Source organism: Nicotiana tabacum, chromosome 4 (genome assembly GCF_000715075.1).
Source record: "Nicotiana tabacum cultivar K326 chromosome 4, ASM71507v2, whole genome shotgun sequence".
NCBI classification, from domain to species: domain Eukaryota; kingdom Viridiplantae; phylum Streptophyta; class Magnoliopsida; order Solanales; family Solanaceae; genus Nicotiana; species Nicotiana tabacum.
The window spans coordinates 123,297,126-123,309,632 of record NC_134083.1 but is presented as its reverse complement, the minus strand read 5'-3'; positions in this window follow the sequence as shown (position 1 = coordinate 123,309,632).

The following is a 12,507-nucleotide window of genomic DNA, read 5'->3' as shown; positions in this document are numbered from 1 at the left end:
ATCCGAGCTCCTAATCTCAAAATATGATAAAATAAGCCAAACCCTCAACTAAAATAACACTTCCCAGCGATTCCGCTTTTGCAAACAAAATGCTCGCTTTTGCAGAAAAATGGCTCGCATTTGCGAGTTTACTAACTCCTCCAACCTTCCGCTCCTGCGAAGCACACTCGCTTCTGCGTACCAACAACCGCACCGGCGCCCAAAGCTTCGCACCTGCGGACACTGCAGCCCTCCACCTTCCTTGGCATCTGCGACCCCTTGTCTGCATCTGCAGACTTGCACCTACACAACATACCTCGCAGGTGCAAAACACCATTAACAGAACTATCAAACAAGATCGAAATAATCCAAAACTCATTCAAAACATACCCGAGGCCCCCGAGACTCCCTCCAATCATACCAACTAGTCCCAAAATATAACACGGACCTACTCGAGGTATCAAATCACATAAAGAAATATCAAAACTACAAATTGCACCTCAATTCAATCTTAATGAACCAATCAACTTTTCAATTCCAAAACTCATGTCGAACCACGTCTAATCAACTCGGAATGACCTCACATTTTCACACAGGTGCCAAATGACATAACGAACTTATTCCAACTCTTGGAACAATAATCCGAACCCGATAACATCAAAGTCAACTCCCAATCAAACCTCTGAACCTTCTAAACCTCAAATGTTCAACTTTTGGCATTTATAGCAAATCAACCTATGAACCTCTAAATCCAATTCCGGACATACGTCTAAATCCAAAATCACCATACGAACCTATTGGGCCATAAAAATATGAATTCGAGGTCATTTATACAAAATTCAAGCCTCGGTCAACTCTTATAACTTAAGCTTTCAAAATGAGACTAAGTATCTCAATTCACTTCAAAACCTTCTCGAAACCAAACCAACCATCCCCGTAAGTCACATAACAATAAATACACATACGTATCAAATAGGGGAAACAAGTCTTAAATACAAAAAAGACCAGTCGAGTTGTTACATTCCCCCCTTCTTAAACAAACATTCGTCCTCGAACGAGTTTAGAATCATACCTGGATATAAAAATGGTAAGGATATTTGCTCCGCATATCATGCTCAGTCTCCCAAGTCACCTTCTCGACCGGTTGATCTCTCCACTTAACCTTCGGTGATGCAATATCCTTTGACCTCACCTTTCAAACCTACCTATCCAAAATGGCCATCGGCTCCTCAACATAAGTCAAAGCCTTGACCAACTACACCGAGCCAAAATCCAGAACATGTGACAAATCCTCATAGTACTTCCGAACATGGAAACATGAAATACCGAATAAACTCCCAATATGCTGGGTGGCAAAGCAAGTCTGTAAGCCACCTCAATAGCTCTCTCCAAGACCTCAAATAGACCAATATACCGAGGGCTCAACTTGCCATTCTTCCCAAATCTCATCACGCCTTTCAAAGGCAAAACTCTTAGTGGAACCTTCTCACCCACCAAGAATGCCACATCACGAGCTTTCCGATCATCATAACTCTTTTGCCTGGACTGTGCTTTATGAAGCCGCTCCTAATTTAATTTTACCTTCTCCAAAGCATCACGAACCAAATCTGTGCCCAATAATCTAGCCTGAGCCGGTTCAAACCAACCAACCTAAGAACGATAACTCCTCCCATATAATGCCTCATATTGATCCATATGGATGCTCGACTGATAGCTGTTGTTGTAGGAAAACTCTGCTAATGGAAGAAACTGATCCCACGGTCCTCCAAAATCAATAATGCATGCCCACAACATATCATCCAAAATTTGAATGGTCCACTCGTACTGTCCGTCTGTCTGAGGATGAAATGCAGTACTCAACTCAACTTGCGTGCTCAACTCATGCTGAACCGCTCTCCAAAAATGCGAAGTAAACTGACTACCTCGATCCGAGATAATAGGCACAAGAACACCATGCAGCGAACAATCTCTCTAAGATAAATCCGAGCCAACTGCTCATAAGTGTATGAAGACATGACTGGAATGAAATATAAAAACTTGGTCAGTCTGTCCATAATGATCCAAACTACGTTAAATCTCCTCAATGTCAGTGGCAACCCTACCATTAAGTCCATTGCGATGCGCTCCCACTTCCACTCTGATATCTCAATCTTCTGAAGTAACCACCCGACCTCTGATGCTCATACTAGACCTATTGACAATTCAAACACCGAGCAACATATCCAACAATGCCTTTCTTTATCCTCCACTACCAATAATTCTACTTCTAATCACAGTACATCTTCGCAGCACCCGAGTGAATAAAATACCTCTATGAGCCTCCTCAAGAATTAACTCTCTCAACCCATTGACATTAGGAATGCAAATCTAGATTTGAAGTTGCAACACACCATCATCACCAATAGTCACCTTCTTGGCACCACCTCGTTGTACCGTGTCCTTAAGAACAAGCGAATAGGGATCATCTTACTGAGGAGCCTTGATGCGCTCAAACAAAGACGATTGTGGCACAACACAAGCAAGGACTCTACTAGGCTCCGAAATATCTAATCTCATGAACCTGTTGGCCAAAGCCTAAACATCCATAGACAAAGGTCTCTCCCCAAAGTCTTCAAATACTGATCATGTTAGTTGAAGCTCCATGAGAATAACTATCCGCAAAGCATCCCAATAAACGGTATATGACACATGGCAATTCTCTCTAAGAGTCTGAAGCAAAGTCCTCAAATGTTGCTCGTGCTCCTCCTTACTGCGGGAATACACCAATATATCATTAATGGACACAATGATGAAAGAATCTAGATAAGGCTGAAACACGTTATTCATCAAGTGCATGAAAGTTGATGGGGCATTGGTCAGTCCAAAAGACATTACAAAAAATTCATAATGCCCAAAATGGGTCCTGAAGGCCGTCTTAGGAATTTTTGAATCCCCGATCTTCAACTGAAGGTACCCAGATCTCAAGTCAATCTTTGAGAACACCCTAACACCCTAAAGCTGATCAAATAAATTATCAATAAGCGGTAGTGGATATTTGTTCTTGATGGTAACCTTGTTTAATTGCATGTAGTTAATGCACATTCTCATGGAATCATCTTTCTTCTTTACAAATAGAACTGGATCACCCCAAGGTGACACACTCGGCCTTATGAAACCTTTATCTAGCAATTCCTGCAACTTTTCCTTCAATTCCTTCAACTCTGCTGGAGCAATACGATATGGTGGAATAGATATAGGTTGAGCGCCCGGTGCCAAGTCAAGACCAAAATCAATATCCCTATCGGGTCGCATGCCTGATAGGTGTGCAGGGAAAATATCAGAAAACTCCCTAACTACGGGGACTGAATCAACCGTGGGAGTATTATCACTTACATCCCTAACAAAGGCTAATTACGCTAAACACTCCTTTTTAACCATTCGTTGAGATTTCAAAAAAGGAACCACTCTATTAGGAATATGCCCCAAAGAGCCTCTCCATTCCAAACTTGGAAACTCTGGCATAGATAACGACATGGTATTATCATGACAATCAAGAATAGTGTGGTATGGAGCTAACCAATCAATACCCAAACTCACATCAAAATCAATTTCATTAGGTGCCGAAAAATCAACTCTTGTCTCATAGCCCTCAATAGTGACCACACAAGAACTATAATCACGGCCTACCACAATAGAATCCGAACATGTGTGGAAGCAATAAACATGAGTATCCAGAGAATCACGAGAATATCCAAATATGAAGCAAAGTAGGATGACACATACGAATAAGTGGAACCCGAATTAAATAAAACTAAAGTATCTCTATGACATACCGGAACAATACATGTAATGACTGAATCTGATGCGCCGACCTTGGTCCTTCCAAGGAAAGCATAACAACATACATGACCTCTCCCTCTAGGACGACTTCTACCTACCTGTCCTCCACCTCTAGATGGATGTGTAGGTGGAGTAGCATCTGGGGAGAGAATCATAGCATGGGTACCATGTTGAGATCCACCCATTAGAAGTCTGGGACAATCTCTCACAATGTGCCTAGTTGATCCACACTCGAAACAACCTCTCTGCATGCATGGATTTTGGTACTGAGTCTACCCCGAACGACTAGAATAACTGCCTTAGGAACCTCGTGCAGAAGGTGCACTAAAAAATGGTTGTCGATTATGAGTGCTCTGGATCCATGGCTAGCTGGAGCACTACGTGAAATCTGAATCACGGACTGAACTGGTCGACTAAAATGACCTCTACCGTGATGGACCTTACCTCAGAGTAGGAGCCACTAAATTCTCCAGAACCACGAGGCTTATTAGCCTCCCTATCCTCTCTCTCCATCCTGCGGAAAGGCTATAAACTCCTAGCGATCCCCACAACCTGATGAAATGCAATCTTAGTCTCCATCTCCCGTGTCATCCCAAATATGAGGTTGTAGGTGATTCCCTCAATAAACCTATGGACTCTCTCTCTATCAGTGAAAACCAAGGGAGCTGCATAGCAGAATAACTTTGTAAATCTCATAGCATACTCGGACACATTCATACCCCATGGCGTAAATGCTCAAACTCACTATGTAACTCGACCCTACGGGTCTGTGAAATAAACTCCCTCAAGAAAAGATCGGAGAGCTGGGACCATGTTAGTGATGCTACGCCAGTTGGGCTACTTGCCTCATAAGTCTTCCACCATCTGTATGCCATCCGCGTCAACTGAAAAGTAGTAAGGTCGACCCCGCTCGACTCCGGTATGTAAAATGCGATGGCACTGCTCCAAGAAACCCTGTGCATCATAAGAATCCCCTCTAGTGAACTGAGGAGGATTAAATTTCTGAAACCTCTCCAAACTGTTCTTCCCCTCGGTCGACACAACTGGCCCTACCTTGGGCTAAACTGCAGCTACTAGCTACACCGGTATATCACCCGGTGTCTGATAAGCATGAGCCAATTGCTCTGGTGTATGGGCGGTGGGGGTTTTAGCTCCGCCCCCCCATGAAGTAGCTGGTGCAACCGGAATCAATCTTGCCTGGGACAAACTCCCAAATACACTCATAAAGTGGACCAAGGTTTCCTAGAGACCGGATGTAGCAATAGGCCCCTGAGGTGCCCGAGGGGATCCCACCCACTCAACATGATTAGGCTCCTGCTCCTCAACTAGATCTACTAGTGGCTCCACTGATGTTGCTCTAGTTGGTGCTCTAGCTGCGGCATGTGCCCCACCTCGGCCTCTACCTCGACCCCAGCCTCTCGCGGCTCTAACTGGGGGCATTGGTACCTACTCACTTGATTTGGCAGAACGTGTCCTCACCATCTTTGAGAGAATGGAAGAGTAAAGATTCAAACTTTAGAATAAAAAAATTGGCACGATAAAGAATGAAAGAAGGTGGTGTTTCCTAATACAACTCCCTAAAACTAGGTAGTACTGAGTCATGAGCTCCAACTGAATACATAAGGATATCTCAAAGTACAATACTATTTGGATATGAAAAATAATAGTATCAATGTAAGGATAGGACTCTAAGGGAGCACGAGTCAAAACAAGAGTCAACTAGTGGTTTCCCTATTTAAAGGTATGCAAGGGTCGTCACCTAATATTTAAAGGTATGCGAGGGTACCTATTTAAATCATTATTCTATTAGTCTGCTAACCAATGAGATTTGGGTAAGGGTTCTTGTTCTTCTAAGGGAAAGGTGTTAGGAACCTCCTAGAATCTACCTAAGGTAGCTCCATAGGACTTAGACTAGGTTTAGAAAATTAAATGTCTATATTCTACTTGGTTAGTGCTTAAAAGTGTATAGTTTACCCTATGTCATGTTTAAAACTTGTAATTTTGAAAGGAAGATAGTATATGTATTTTGAAAAGAGAATGCGAGTTTCATTTGTGAAAGCCTTGAAAAGTGTTCATATTTGTGTGATTAAAAGGAATTTTGGAAGTAGACTTATAATGCTTTACTTGTAAACTTTGTATGTATGGCTAGGTTTAAAAATACTTTACTTTTGAAACAAAATGGTTGTTTGTGTAACCTTAGTGAAGTAAGGGTTATTAGAGAAATAAAATTTAGATATACCTTAAGGATCGATTTAAATCTTGTATGCAAGCTTAAAAGAAAATCATTTGAAGTTCTTTGACCGCGACTGTGTCCTCTTGGTTTGTAGAAAGACTTGATTTGGAAATTATTTGCCCGATTCTGGCCTTTTAAATGAAAGAGGATTGTCAACTTTTTAAATCTGTTTTGAACTTCAAAATTCCATGCAAACGGTTAGTATGAAAGTGAAAACTGTATAGAAGAAGTAATTTAAACATGCTGAAGTTATTCATCTAATATAAGAGATAGTAATTCTTTTTTAGTTACCTACGGTTTTTAGCTTGCCTAGGTTTCTAAAGTAATTCAAAGAGATAAAAGGGAAAAGAATTCACTCAAAATTATCAATGTCGTATACACATAAAAACAACAACAAATTTATATAAGCGATAAAGGAAAGAAAGTTGGACTTATTATGGTTTGGGTCTGAAGAAATTTAGGCCCAGCGGACGACGAACATCAACAACAGCTTCAATGACTTCGGATTCAAGGGCTGGAACTTGGGCCTGAGTTCTTGAGAACTCAACAGGCCCAGTTCGATCACATATGCAAAAACAAAAAGGAAGGCATTAGTGATCAGACCCAATATGACACTTAAATACAAGTACGATCAATGTAAGGCCCAAAACAAAATCGTAATATGTACTAGTAATTAAGAGATACAATAAAATTAATATAAAGGCAAAAATAGAGTAAATAGATTTGTAGTGAAGCCTTTATTTCGTTTAGCACTAAACCTAAAGATATTTAAAAATGTCAATGATTAAAGGCTTAAGGTAAAATTCAGTTTATGGCCAAGACACCCTTTGGATCCCTGACACTTCAGAGTTTACAAGGTTCTCAGGGACCCCGAGCAATGCTTGTGTCAGAGAGGGTTTCTCAATCACAAACTTAATCTTACTCCTAAATACCCTTAACCACTCATACTTACTCTTCCCTATAGGTTTAAGTGCCAATGAGGCATACGCTGTAATTTTCAATATAACAGTAATAATAACACAAAGGTTCAAGCATATATACTTCTCACAGAAACTATACAGAATTTTACCATGAACATGAGATAACAAATAATACCAGGGAGATCACAATCCAAACACAAGTGTGTAGTACACTGTCAATAATTACCAATATGTAGAAGGGATACCTAGAGAAACCAAATACAAGAGCAAACAAAGGAAGGGATTACCAATAGGTTATTTCAGAAACCTAAACAGTTAAGTCATGTAGCTTAAAGAGTAGCGAAGATACATAGTTCAAGCTTACATAAGTCCTTGATCACAACATATTAACAACCTATGTTCAAATTAATCAGGGGTTCATCCACAGACTAAGTCTTAACTTCTATTAGATGTATGAGTTAACGGCTTCATTTGGAATCTCTAAAGAGCATTAGCAGGGATGGTTATGCAAATTGATAGGTCAATCTTATCCTAAGCACATGACATGATTACTTTCCCATTAAAATCTCTTAATCTCATACTCATAATAATCTTATTAAGAGTTAAGGTGCACTGCTATACTCAGGCAGGGAAGATAACATTAGAAGTTTCTCTTAAGTCTACAAGTCAGTCACATTTAACTTATGTAAGCTTAGTAAGGTTCACTGATAATAGAGGCATATGCATGAGCATGAAGGGCAAACAAAGGTCTATTTTAAAACAAGAATGAGTGCAGAATCCTCAAGAGATGGGCATTCAAATAGATACATGAGATATTCTAACCAGATTACAACATTACAAACATGGTTGAATATCAAACAACATGGGATCAGACTAACAATGTCATTATAGTAGTTCAGGACAATGAAAGTTTTATATTAAGTAGGCATGGTACGACTATATAAGTTAAGAGTGATAACTTAGTCATGATGAAGTTCAGTTTAATATGCCAACACAACAAGTGAAACTCAAACACCATAGATACAATTTTAACCAAGTTGCTAGGGCATAGCTTAAAACTAAATGAATAGCAGCTGTCAGAATACACACAAGAATAACTGTAGAAACTCAGTAGGACTTAATCCAATTGTTTCAGAACATATTTATATAGTGGAATTACAGATATGATCATACAATCATGATAGTTAGAAAAGCTTTATAATAATGTCTCAAGAGATCTCAGAATCATACATGTAAAGAAAGAAAGCAAGTCAAGCAACTAAACTAATATGCTTTAACTAAGATGCCAGCCCTGTATTCAACTTAAATTTTCATGTATATTTTAGTTAAGTCTATCAGGCAAACAACCTCAAGTATAATATCAGACACAAAGGCAGAATCAATATGGCAGGCTTGAAGGCCATAGCAGAACATCAAGGAAGTCTAAAGTCAGAACAAGTGTAGAAGGTCATTAAGACTCTTTAGCTAGTTATAGGAGTTTAATCACACATATTATTTAACCCAGAGCAGTACTCATTAAGGTCACACAATAAACGATTAGTACTGACTTGAGACATACAATACAAAAGCATAACAGTCGATTATAAACTAATAACAATTCATTATGAGCATTGAAGTCACCCTTTTATAGTGGCATTCAATGCCTTAGGATTGCAACTGATTTGAATCTAGGTAGTGGAGAGTGACGATTGCTAGGTGATGCAAGAAAAATTGAGTGAAAATCTAAGAGACAGAGGGGAAAATCAGCGGGGATTTACTTGAGAGGAGGAGGTTGACCGTTGAAGGTAAAACCCATTGGACAAAGCCTAGAAATACAAAGGTCATTGCATTTGACCTCTGAACCTTGAATAAACATAATTAAACTCTAAGATATGCTCATGCATGCTCCGATTTGATAGAGTACAAGAGAAATCTGGAGACCCAAAGTTTCATATTTAAGTCTAGGGTTTCAGATTAGGTTTTTTTTTATTTTGTGTGATGAAACGGGAAGAAACTGGCGAGATTCGCGGAGTCTAAAGACAAAAGATATAATTTCCTGGTCGATTTGAGACATTGCATGAATTTGTGTAAGTAATTTTGATTGATTAGGGCGATGGGAGTTGAGAGAATAGAGAGAAAAGGGAAAGGGGACGACTGAGTCAAAGAGGAAAATGATTTTAGGGTTTGGGGTTAGACCAACTATTCTCTAGGTTAAAATAGAAAGGAAAGATCTGGGCCGTTGGATCTTTTGATCAACGGCTCTGATAATTTAAGGGTTAAAGGATTATTATGGCGAAATATGCAAGCTGTTGGATCTCCGCGTTTCAATGACTGAGATTGGGTCTGAGATGCGTTAAAATTAAAGGAACAATCGAGATAAAGTGTGGGCCGTTGATCAAATGAATTAACGACTTAGATGAATGTGTGCTTCTATGTGAGTAGTGGAGACAAGTGACGTGGAACAATTTAATTGGTTCGGAGAGGGTGGCATGGATTGCCAAAGTGGAGTAGGGAGTGGACCTGGACCGAGCTAGATTTGATTTGGGCTTGTGTATTGGGCTGGTTTTAATTTATCAAATAGCCATTTCGTATTTAATTGGGCAATTGCAATTGTAGCCTATTTAGCCTTTAACCTCTCTAAAGTTAATTTAATTAAACTTAATTAATTTCAATAAAATATAATAGAAATTATAATCATCAAATACACTACCAGTTACTGTAATTAATTAATTATTAAAATATCTTATTTTTTAATTTATGACACTAATCTCGAATTATTTTGAAATAGTAGGCTAATTCGCTAAAATTAAGAAATAACTTTTAAAATAATTATAAGACCTATGTAATGAATATAAAGCTTATTTTAATAGTCTCAAAATAGTAAGAGTAATATATTCATAATTATATAATACGAAATTATTGATTTTAACATTATTAATTACTTAATTTATACAAAAATAGGTATTATTGATTAAAAGATATAGTCAACATATTTATTGTAAATCATTAAGTATAAGTTACTAATTTTAAAAGGGAGGGTCAAAATTGGTCGTCAACAGCTACCCCTCTTTGACCGGAGACGATAAAAGAGTTTTCAGATAAAGAAATTGAACCAAGACCAATTTTGTCCCGATTCTAGGCATATATTGCAAGAATGGCATATGTATTTGAGGAAGATTATGAATTGCAGGATTGCGGGAAGAGTGAAGGAAGATTTCGGGGAATTCTGGAAATTTGGTGCCGAATTCTGTCTTTGAATTGCTTACATATCTCGGGCTTAATGAGGATCAGGCCTCATGTAGTTCTGGAATGATGATTCGGAGAAGACGATGCTTGCAGGAATTTTTCCGGTATCGTTTTATGAAGATACTGCAAGGCGAGAAGATTTTGGCACCAATAGCTCTGAATTGCGGCTTGATTATGAGACTTGAAAGATTTGATGATTTAGAGTTTTACTGATTGTTTTGAGTTTGAGTTTTGATCCTCGGCCCGCTTATGAGTTTGTTGTCCTTCATAGCATTGTAGCTTAGTTTGCTGCTTAAAGTATCTCCACACGATGGGAGTAGTTGGCTTGAAATGTAAAGTATCTCTGCACGATGGCAATTTCTGACTTGAAACATGTAAAGTATTATGTAAGCTTCATGAACAAAACGTCAAAACATTCAAGATAAAATAAAGAAATAAGGATCATGCCCAAGAGATACTCTTGGCTGTAAAACTAAATTGCGGCCATTAATCGGCAGAACGTATGGCGGGATAGGACGGCCCGTCCTTCGATTGACGAAGTTGGCAATGAAGTTTGCAACTGTCTACTCGTTACCTCCGATATGATTGAGTGACAGTGCGATTGTGCGAAGTGCTCCAGTTGGCGAAGTGAACAGTTTTCTATATACAGGGCTTTGATTAACAAAGACGACGGCTCACTTTGTACAAGGCGCTCCGATTGCCTAGCTGACGGTTTGCTATATACAGGGCTCCAATTGGCAGGGCTAGCAGCTCACTATATACAAGGTGCTCTGCTTGGTTGAGCAGATGGATTTCTATTTACATTACGCTCCGATCGTATAAGAGGCTTGGTTCCAGCATACATGCAAAGAATTTGGAGTTTGTCCTTAGTGATATGAGGAAATAAATTAAATAAGGAAAGAGAGATAGGGTTTATGAGAGAGTAGAGGGTCTGTCATTGCTCTGAACGTGCTCCAACATTCTTTGTTTCCTGTTAGTCATGCGTTCAAAGAAGAATTCTTGGGGGGGGGGGAGGGGGGTGTTGGTTTGTGTTGATCGTAGTCCTGGATTTGCCCTGGGTATGGTGAGATTATGCCGTAAAGCTCGGTAGGTGGAATAATAGTTTTTTAAGAAAACATTTTTGAAAATTGTTCATTTTTATGGCAAATGCAGTCGATCCAGATTATGACATATTCAAAAGCTCCTTCCGGCGCGAGCGTTGTTTCTGAATGACTTCGTCCCGTTGATGTCGATTCCTGGAGATGCCTCTGGTGACATTACTTCTTGCTGATATGATTGCATCCTAATCTAAACGAATGTGATGGTAGGCTAGAAACCCGTGTTTTAGTCGTAGTTTTCACTCTAATTACTGCATTTTACTTGTGTTTGAGCTTAAATAATAGGGAATTGCATTTATGATGTATTTTATGCCTTGCAGGAAGTGATTTCGTGTTAAAAAGATAATCGTGACCTAAATTGAAAAAGTTGGAGCTTTGAAGTCTGAGTAAAATCCCAAAGGATTAAATTGGGATCGCGTTCGGGGATTGAGGACCGAGTCTGGATATCAAAAATTAAAGAAACAAATTTACTCTGTAAAAAGTGCACAGCCGCGCCGCATGGGGCAGCGGGGTAGTGCTTTTGTGCTACTATCCGTTAGAAACTGCTCTTTGAATTTCCCCACTAGCACACTGCATGGCACATCATGTATAATTTTCTCAGAGTATTTTCCTGTTCCGACTTGGAAAGGGTAGTTTCATCCGGACCCACTCCTACATGGTATAAATACACCAAAAGACATTTTTGAAGGCACTTTTTACCTTGGAAGCTTTTGGAGAGAATTGGAGTCTATAAGACACACGATTTCTTACGAGGCTTTTGGAGAGCATTCGATCAATTCAATTCAGGAGTTTGGATTGTAACGTTAGATTGATGTTTTCTTACTATTTAATTCTATTTGTGATGACTTTCTCTATGATTATGGAGTAGTGTCCCTTAGGGTTTGACAAATATGGCGTTATGATTGATATTTGCGGATTTTAACTCTAGTCTTTGCTTGAATTCATTTATGGAGCTTTGAATTGTTTGCAACTTCATTCACCAGTTTATTTCATCGAAAGAGGAATATTGTGGTGATTATCTTGTATTATTTTATTTGGTTTAATTTAGTGATTGTCTTAAGTAATCGAAAGAGCTTGTTGAATTGTTGACTAAATTAAGTTAGGAGAATATCCGAGAGATGTTTTTCTGAAGACTAATCCATTAACGCGTGCTTGCATATTTTCACAGTGCTTATATTAGTTTACCTCGTTGAGTTAATATTTAATCGAGAGAGGAGTCTTGACTAACGTTTGA